Source organism: Capra hircus, chromosome 26 (genome assembly GCF_001704415.2).
Source record: "Capra hircus breed San Clemente chromosome 26, ASM170441v1, whole genome shotgun sequence".
Classification (NCBI taxonomy): Eukaryota; Metazoa; Chordata; class Mammalia; order Artiodactyla; family Bovidae; genus Capra; species Capra hircus.
The window spans coordinates 17,517,465-17,527,345 of record NC_030833.1 but is presented as its reverse complement, the minus strand read 5'-3'; the positions used below and the strand labels follow the sequence as shown (position 1 = coordinate 17,527,345).

Sequence of the window (9,881 nt, the reverse complement as noted above, 5' to 3'; positions counted from 1 at the left end):
TTATTTCTCCAAATAATAGGCATATGAGATAAATGTCGCTGGTCTCTAAATGTGGTGAACTGGCTTAGTAAAGAGTTCTCTTCCTGCTTTTAAGTAGTGCTCAGGCCCAAAGGATGTTCAACTGTCCACACATGACTTTTAGAAATGGGATGCAATTTTGAGTGGGGGTGGGGAGAGCAATGCATAGAATTAAATTATTGAATTTGGGGTTTCCCTGGTAGCTCAGATGGTAAAGAATTCACCAGCAATGTGGGAGACCTGGGTTCAACCCCTGGGCTGGGAAGAACCCCTGGAGGAGAGCATGGCAACCCACTCTAGTATTCTTGCCTGGAGAATCCCCATAGACAGAGAAGCCTGGAGGGCTGCAGTTCATGAGGTCGAAAAGCATTGGACACGACTGAAGCGACTAAGCACAGCATATATACAATGGTTGTATTTGTTCCAATGGACAATCCTGAAATCCACAGTCTTTGGCTGATCATTAAGGTGCTCTGGGGAAACAATAACAATATATAATAATAATGTTATTAATATTAAATAATATTATACATTATTATAGAGTTAGCAAATGTTCCATGCAAAATGAGGGGCACAGATGGTGGATGTTCACTGTAGGCAAATTCAGGCAAGCTTTCATGGGGGACATGGGCTTCCCAGTTGGCACAGCAGTAAAGAATCTGGGTGCCAATGCAGGAGATATAAGAGGTGTGGGTTTGATCCCTGGGTGGGGAAGATTCTCTGGAGCAGGGCATGGCAACCCACTCCAGTATTCTCGCCTGGAAAATCCCGTGGACAGAGGACCCTGGCGGGCTACAGTCCATGCTCTCTCAAACAGTCAGACACAACTGAAGCGACTTAGCATGCGCACAGCACATAGAGTAATGCTAATAGCCTTCCTAGGTATTCTTTCCATTTTTCTCAATTCTCCAATAAGACTCTGGACAGGAATAGTGGTGCAGACACTGTGGACATGGTGGGAGGGAGGATGAGATGAACTGGGAGATTGGGATTGACATGCTGCACTGCCAAGTGTAAAACAGATACCTAGTGGGGAGCTGCTGTGTAGCGCAGGGAGCTCAGCTTGGTGCTCTGTGACGACCTAGATGGCTGGGGTGGAGGGGTGGGAGAGGGATTCAAGAGCGAGGGGATGTATGTATACATATAGCTGATTAATTTCATTGTACAGTAGAAACTAACACACAATAAAGCAATTATATTCTGATTAAAAAAAAAAACCAATAAGGGCAGATATGTGCCTATTGTAACCCCAGCATCAAATTCAGGGTCCTCCCAGCAGAAGATCTCAAAATACCTTAATAATGTAGAAAGTTCCATTTATGTAAGGAACTGAGGACAAGGAAATGACAAGGACAGCAGTTCAGTTCAGAAAACACTTGCTGATGTCTTCCTGGGGTCATGGCTAAAAGCAACTGTCACAGAAAAGTGAAAGTCACTCAGTCGTTTTTGACTCTTTGCAACCCCATGGACTGTAGCCTGCCAGGCTCCTCTGTCCATGAAATTCTCCAGGCAAGAATACGGGAGTGGATTGCCATTCCCTTCTCCAGGGGATCTTCCCAATTCAGGGATCAAACCCGGCCTCTTGCACTGCAGGCAGATTCTTTACCATCTGAGCCACCAGGAAAGCCTTCTAAGGAATTCCTAATTCCAGAGATAAAGGCCATTGTACTGGCCACTTGACTGTCTTCAGTGTGACCCATAGGCATGGATACAGGGAGTGGAGAAAATGTGAGAAGCACAGGAATTGGGGCTGCAGAAGTATAGCCTATCCACGAGTTATGGACAGGAAAATATTGATACACCAGAGCCAGCTGTTACATACTCAGCAAAATCGCAGGATTTTGAGTCAGTTGTTAAATGACCGGTACCTTAAGACTGGCTGTGGTAAGAGTATTTACATCATGCAAATCAGCAAACACAACAAATCAGATTCCTCCCATCCCATGCAGAAGAGCCGCTTCACCAGAACACGGCTGCGAGCCTGACCATTTGTGAACAGGCAAGAGTAAGTTTTTAGAAAAAGCTTCAAATTGACTGCGACCTTGACAGGATTTATACAAAGCACCAACCTCTGCCAAAAGCAGCCCCTATGGTTCTCAGACCAAAGGTTGGAAATTACCTGTAGCTGAGAATCCTGGTCACTTGTGGGTTCTTGTTACCTATATCTGTCCACCTGAAATCACTTAAGAGTTACAGCAATAGGCACACACGTATAATCTGAATGTTGTATTTATAAACTTTTTTTATTATGAACCCACAGAGCACTGCGTATGAATTAGATCAGCTGTGGTTCCTACCGGTGATGCTGTTAAGTCACTTCCAGTCATGTCCTGCGACCCCATGGACCCCGCCAGGCTCCTCTATCCATGGGATTCTCCAGGAAAGAATACTGGAGTGGGTTGCCATGCCCTCCTCCATGCCTTCCCGACCCAGGGCTCGAATTCTCATCTCTAACAGTCTCTTGCATTGGCAGGTGGGTTCTTTACAACTAGTACCACTTGGGAAGCCTTGTGGTTCCTATTAGTGGTCCCCTAACTTGAAACAAGCAGAACCAGTGTAACTACAGGTGGCCTGAGTCTCCCCACATGACACTTTATTCTTGGACATTTGCTGCCGTTATTTGCTCTCCTCTGTAATTAATGTTTCTCTGGCTGGCATCCCTGGCATTCAATACTGTTGTACTCTGATCACACCCGAATCCAGCTGTGATCTCTTCCCTGAGCTCTAGACTCACATCCAACTCTCTCCTTGACATCTCCACTAGGAAGTCCAATGGGTGTCTCAAACCTGAGGTTAGAGGTTAGACTGGCTCATGTCACTTCTCTGCTCTGGTGGCTTCTCATCTCATGCCAAGTAGAAATCCCCAGAATGGTCTGATCTATGTGCCCAGCCAATCACTTTCCTGTTCTCCTCTCTCCCTGCTCTCCCCATTGCCATGCTGGCCTCTTTGCTGTTTCTGAAACATGGCAGACAGGCTCAACCTTAGGAGAACCTGCTATTCCATCTGCCTGGAAAGTTCTTTCATGGGATGTCCACATGACTCTCTCCCTCACTTCCTCAAGTCTTTACCAAAGGCCCCATGTTAAACAAGCCGCCTAAGTTTACGCCCTTCACACTCCCTATCCCCTCACCAATCCCTACTCCCCATCACGTCTCAACGCGCTCTATCTTACTGACTTCCCTGTTTGCTGTTCTCTCTCCCACCTGGAGAAGGAAATGGCACCCCGCTCCAGCACTCTCGCCTGGAGAATCCCATGGACAGAGGCGCCTGATAGGCTACAGTCCATGGGGTCACAAAGAGTCGGACATGACTGAGCGACTTCACTCACTCACTCACTCTCTCCCACTAGAATGTAAGCTCCCTGAGGGCAAGGCTTTTCCTTCAGTTTGTTCAGTGTTGTATTCCTAAGACAGTGCCCAGCACATGGCAGGGGCTCAACAGACACTTGCTGAAGAAATAAATGAAAATCTGGGCCTCTCTCTTCAAACCTGCCCCTCTCCCTGTCTCCACGCTGCCAATGGGCCCCCACCACTTCACTCCATATTTCAGGTTAAAACCCTGAGCCACCCTCATCTTCCACATCCAACCGACTGATAAGTGCTGACAGCTTGACCCTCAAAATACATTTGGAGTCTGACAACTTGCCCCCACTTCTTTGCAAACATCATAGTCCAAACTATCCCCAGCTAGACAACGGTGATCACTTTCTACCTGGGCTTCCCACTTCCCATAGTCCTCATGCCCACCCCTTCACACACACACACTTTGCCAGTGTGATCTTTAAAACATGTCCAATAGAACACCTGACTCTTCCACTGAGAACTCCCAAAGGCTTCTCACCACATTTAAAACACAATCCATTCTACCTGACCTGGCCACTGCTGACTTTTCCAGACTCATCTCTGACCCTCTCAATTATTCTCCTTCCTTCAACAGCAAATCCTAAGGGCCTGCTCAGGGATGGAGCTGTTCATGGTGTTTGGGACACATCGTGGTAGGAAAAATACTTATGCTCTTGTGGAACTTCTGTTCTACTGATGGGAAATAAAAAGCAAGCAATAAGCATGGAAATAATAATAATTGAGTAGGGGTTTCCCTGATAGCTCAGTTGGTAAAGAATCTGCCTGCAATGCAGGAGACTCTGGTTCGATTCTGGGTTGGGAAGATCTGCTGGAGAAGGGATAGGCTACCCACTCCAGTATTCTTGGGCTCCCCTTGTGGCTCAGCTGGTAAAGAATCTGCCTGCAATTCAGGAGAACTGGGTTCGATCCCTGAATTGGGACGATCCCCTGGAGAAAGGAAAGGCTTTCCACTCCAGTATTCTGGCCTGGAGAATTTCACAGAATGTATAGTCCATGGGGTTGCAAATAATCAGACATGACTGAGTGACTTTCACTTTGATATAATAAGGTGGGCCTTCCCTGGTGGTTCAGATGGTAAAGAATCTGCCTGCAATGCAGGAGACCCAGGTTTGAACCCTGGGTCAGGAAGATCCCCTGGAGAAGAGAATGACTACCCACTCCAGAATTCTTGCCTGAAGAATCCCATGGACAAAGGATCCTGGCAGGCGTGTGGCAAAGAGTCAGCCACAATTGAGCAACTAAACACACACACATATAAGAAGGTGATGAATGGAAATTCCCTGGTAGTCCCGTAGTTGGGACTCTGTACTTCCACTTCAAGGGCATGGGTTCAATCCCTGGTCAGGGAACTAAGATCCTGCATGCTGTAGAGTGAGGCAAAAGAAAAAAAGAAGAAGGTGATGAGTGCTATGGAAAGTAAAGAGACATTAGAGAGGATTTAGAAGGGTTGTGTTTGGCCCAGCAGGAACTGGCTGCAGTGTTAGGTAGGTCTTCACTGATGGGATAGGACCTAAACAAAGATGAGGAAGACAAACCACCCTGGTCATCTTGTGTTCCCAGCAGGTGCAGGAGGTGGGTTTGTATTGCGTCAACTCAGTTAAGCTGAATGTCTATCTTAGACAAGCAGAGTTGCATGCATAGTTCCAGGTTAGCACGGCGCACAGTCATAAGTGCGGTTTAGAGGCAGCAGCATTTTTTTGCTAGGAAAGTAGGCTGCCAGGTACAGGCGCAGCTCGCTGCAGACGATGCTTCTCTTCTGGCTCTGCTTTGTTGGCCAGCGGCTGAGCCCTAGTTCCTTCAGTTCCCACGGGGTCTCTTCCTGCAGCAACTCCAGCTCCTGGCCAGGGGGACACCTAGCTCTGTGACCAAGGGCGCTGAGGATTGAGGCTTAAAGGCATCGAGAGGCCAGTCAGATTCCAACCCATCCTTGCACTCCCTGCTGGTCCTTCCTTCCCTCTCTTCACACCACACCATTCCCAGCTGCCTGCCTCACTTTAGGATGGATCACAGGATATAGGGGCAACAACCTCACACCAGCTAGTTACTGGCTGCCAGGGTTCTGTGAGGCTAAATCCCTCAATAACAAATGAATGAACTAAAGATGTTTTTATAGGATTTACTACAAGGATAATACATTTTATTATGCTTATTATTAATTTATACACAATGGCTGGCTCCTTATCTTTAATCTATGCTCTTATGTCACCACCTTATACAAACCTTACCTAAGTATCTAAGATAGAAGTTTCTGTACTCACTCCATATCCCCTCACCTGTTCTTTTATGGCATATATAACTCTGGATTTTTTCTTAGAAATTTATTTGATGACTTACTTACCAGGACTCACCCTATTCATCCCTCTGTCTCCGGTGCCTAGAACCCAGACTGCACATGGTAGAAATTTTTTAAAACATGATTGAATAAATGTGTCTGATGTCTTTTATTTTTGGTGTCTGTCAACAAATTTCTGAATACCAAATTAAGCTATAATGGTTTCACCTACAGGAGTTTTGGGGCTTCTCAGGCGGTGTTGGCGGTAAAGAACCCGCCTGCCAATGCAGGAGACAAAAGGGACCTGGGTTTGATCCCAGGGTTGGCAAGATCCCCTGGAGGAGGGTGTAGCAACCAACTCCTTATTCGTGCCTGGAGAATCCCATGGACAGAGGAGCCTGGAAGACTATAGTCCATGGGGTCACAAAGAGTCAGACACAACTAAAGCAACTAAACCCTCACACACATACTCAAACCCGAGGATTTGATACCTCTCTAGCAAGAAACTGAACTCAAAGTTTCTCCCTAGCAAGAAAATACAGATTTAGAAGATTTTTTAAATTACAGTATACTAAAACAGGAAAATCTTTTAAAACAAATATCTATGTTTAGAATTGTAACCTCTAAAGCCAAAAGTACTTCTGAATCAAAACTTCTTTTGCCAGTTCTTCAATGGAATGCTATGCTGTGCTGTGCTGAGTTGCTCGGTCATATCCAACTCTTTGCGACCCCACGGACTGTAGCCCTCCAGGCTCCTCTCTCTGTGGGAATTCTCCAGGCAAGAATACTAGAGTGGGTTGCCATGTCCTCCTCCAGGGGATCTTCCCAACCCAGGGATCAAACACAGATCTCTGGCATTGCAGGTGGATTCTTAACCATCTGAGCCACCAGGGAAACCCTTCAATGGAACAGTGGTCATGATTTTTGGCAAGTAGCTCATTTTAATTGTTATTAACTACTCTTTGTAGGCATTAGACTGATGTTTGCTCGTCTGACTCTTTATCCCTTTAGAGTCTCTACTCTTAGCATCCCACCTGGCTGTAGATCTTCTGCACCGAAGCTCCATGTAAAAAGAATTTGGTGCTTTCTTCCTGGGGTCAGTTGTGGCATACCTTCTCATTCCTTCTAAACATATTTGCATGTTCATTCATGCGTTGAACCAATATGAATTGATCATCTCCCGTTTCTCAGAGGCTGTTTTAGTTTCAAGGTGATTGTTTTGGAGAAGTCCCTTCTTTTTCTGACCCAGAAATGTTGTGCTATCGACCTACAGCAGCAACTCTTAGCCTGCCTTGTTTTCCCAAACATTCTCCCTGAAATCATTTGGGGTGTAACACTTCCTGCTGCTATTCCTACAATTCTCCGCAACTGATTCTTATTTGTCCTTGGCTAAGTGCTCTTCCTTCCCATTTTTGTTCCAGCCCTTTAAAGTCTGAGAGCATCAGAGGATGTCCTGTGCAGCCTCTGGTTTTACTAGCTCCCTTCCCTTTCCTTCTGAAAGAGGAGCACTTTCAATCACAGATTTAGAGTGACATTTCTCAGAGTGTCCCAACCCTCTTGAGACGGGATTCATCTAAAAATCTCTGACCGCGATATCTGGGTTACCTCTCTTCTGACCTTTGGGAAATCTGCTTCCCGAAAGTCTGATTGTGTGTTTTTACTGCAAAACTTCCCCTGTCCTTGACGCTCAGGAGCTCAAAAATGGATTTTGAACCAGGCAGTCAAAAATTCGATCCTGGGTCTACCCCTTATTGGCAACATCACCTAACCAAGTCATGGCATTTGCCTGAACCAAAGTTTCCTGATCTGGACAAAAGATGACTACTGTAAGGATTATGCCCCACCCCGTGCGCTTTTCTTATGTGTGCTGTAGACATCCCCTCATCTGGGCAGGCAAAAGAATACTATGCAACCTCCGAGACAAAGTCAAAACAGGCAACAGAGCCGCTGCCTGGCTCTCCCAATCTCAGAACACGTGCTTTTGGAATAGGGCTGCCAAATTTAGCAAGTCTAAATATACAGGATATCCACTTCAATTTGAATTTTGGAAAAATAAAAAATGTTTTTTTAGTGTAAGTATATCCCAAATACTACAAAGGACATATACTAAAAAGTTACTGACGGTTTCTATAAATTAAAAGTTTAACTGAATCCTATATTTTATACGGGAACTCCACTTTGGAGCCCAGAGGCGCCATGTAAGAAGTTTGGCTGCCCGGAAGCTACTAGCTCTCGCAGTTTCTTGGTGTTTGAGTGTTCCCAGTTCAGGCATCAGACATATGTACAAAGAAGCCTTCAGGATCATTCCTGCCATAGTTACAGTTTACCTGCAAACATGCAGATACCCCAAGACAAACCCCTAGATGAACCCAGCCAACCTTCAGAACAATAAGGGATGATAATAATAGATGATTGTTATTGTTTAAAGCCACTAAATTTGGGGGAAATTTTCTATACAGAAATAAATAAATGCCAAGACATAAAAGCAACCGAAATGTCCATCCATTGACAGAGGAATGGATAAAGAAGATCTGGTACATTTATGCAATGGAATATGACTAAGCCATTAAAAAGGACAAGATAATGCCATTTGCAGCAAAAATGGATGGATCTAGAGAGATTGTAGTGCTGAATGAAGTCAGATTGGGAAACAAATATTATATCACTTATATGTGGAATCTATAATAAAGGTACAAATGAACTTATTTACAAAACAGAAATAGAGTCACAGATGTAAAAAAACAAGCTATGGTTACCAGTGGGTAATGGGGAGGGGAGATAAATTGTAAGACTGGGATCGACATATACACACTACTGCATACTCTTGCCTGGAAGGTCCCATGGATGGAGGAGCCTGGTGGGCTGCAGTCCATGGGGTTGCTCAGAGTTGGACACAGCTGAGCAGCTTCACTTTCACTTTTCACTTTCATGCACTGGAGAAGGAAATGGCAACCCACTCCAGTGTTCTTGCCTGGAGAATCCCAGGGACAGGGGTACCTGGTGGGCTGCTGTCTATGGGGTCACACAGAGTCGGACACGACTGAAGCAACTTAGCAGCAGCAGCAGCAGCAGCATATAAAATAGATAATAAGGACCTATTGTACAGCACAGGGAACTCAATAAGGTTTGTATAGTCAAAGCTATGGTTTTTCCAGTAGTCATGTATGGATGTGAGAGTTGGACCATAAAGAAGGTGACCATAAAGAAGGCATATAGCTGAAGAACTGATGGTTTTGAATTGAGGTACTGGAGAAGACTCTTGAGAGTCCCTTGAACTGCAAGGAAATCAGACCAGTCAATCCTGAAGAAAATCAACCTTGAATATTCTTTGGAAAGATTGATGCTGAAGCCCTAATACTTTGGCCACCTGATGCAAAGAATTGACTCTTTGGAAAAGACCCTGATGCTGGGAAAGATTGAAGGCAAAAGGAGAAGAGGGCAGCAGGGTTTGAGATGGTTAGAGAGCATCACCGAGTCAATGGACATGAATTTGTGCAAACTCCAGGAGATAATGAAGGGCAGAGAAGCCTGGCATACTGCAGTCCATGGGGGTCGCAAAAAGTCAGATACAACTTAACAACTAAACAACAAAACTTGCCTCTATGGGAAAAGAATCCAAAAGAGCATGGATGTATACATGTGTGTAACTGATTCACATTACTATACACCTGAAATTAATGCAACATCATAAATGAACTATATTCCAATAAAAATTTTTTAAAACTTTTTTCACTGTATCCCCCCCTTTTTTACAAGACAGCAGCAGATGTTTCATGTGAGGTCAAATGCTGCTAGAGACCAGTTTTTCCACAAGACAGTTCCCTTGTGAGAGTTCCTGGTCACTAGGTAGATAGCATTCCTCAAACCACCCTGGAAGCTGGGTGTGGCCTGTGACTGAGGTCTAGCCGACGGAATGTGAGTGGATGATAACTGTCACACCCAAGCTTGCCCTCCTCCAACAACACCCCGCCATGCATGTTATCGTATGTTCTCCACCCTTCCACTGGCTTGACGCAGATAATCATGACAACCTTGGAAGCAACATGTCGTATATACCACACAACGGATGGAGACTGGGTCCCTGAATCACCCCATGGAGGAGAATTACCCACCAATCCAGAATATTTGTTTTGGACTTTATGTAAATAAGAAATTCGCTTTTATTGCACTGAGTAATTATACACTTGGGGGGTTGTTTATCATAGCAGCTAGCCTAACTGTAAGGAAA

At 45.1% G+C, this 9,881-nt stretch overlaps 1 long non-coding RNA gene across 1 annotated transcript in view; it reads right to left on the bottom strand.

Moving 5' to 3' along the window:
* LOC106503642 overlaps nucleotides 367–9,881 on the bottom strand; it is a 48,076-nt gene continuing 38,561 nt past the window's right edge. Inside the window, exon 3 of the long non-coding RNA XR_001297328.2 lies at nucleotides 367–491. This is a non-coding gene — a long non-coding RNA (uncharacterized LOC106503642). The remainder of the gene's footprint in view (nucleotides 492–9,881) is intronic.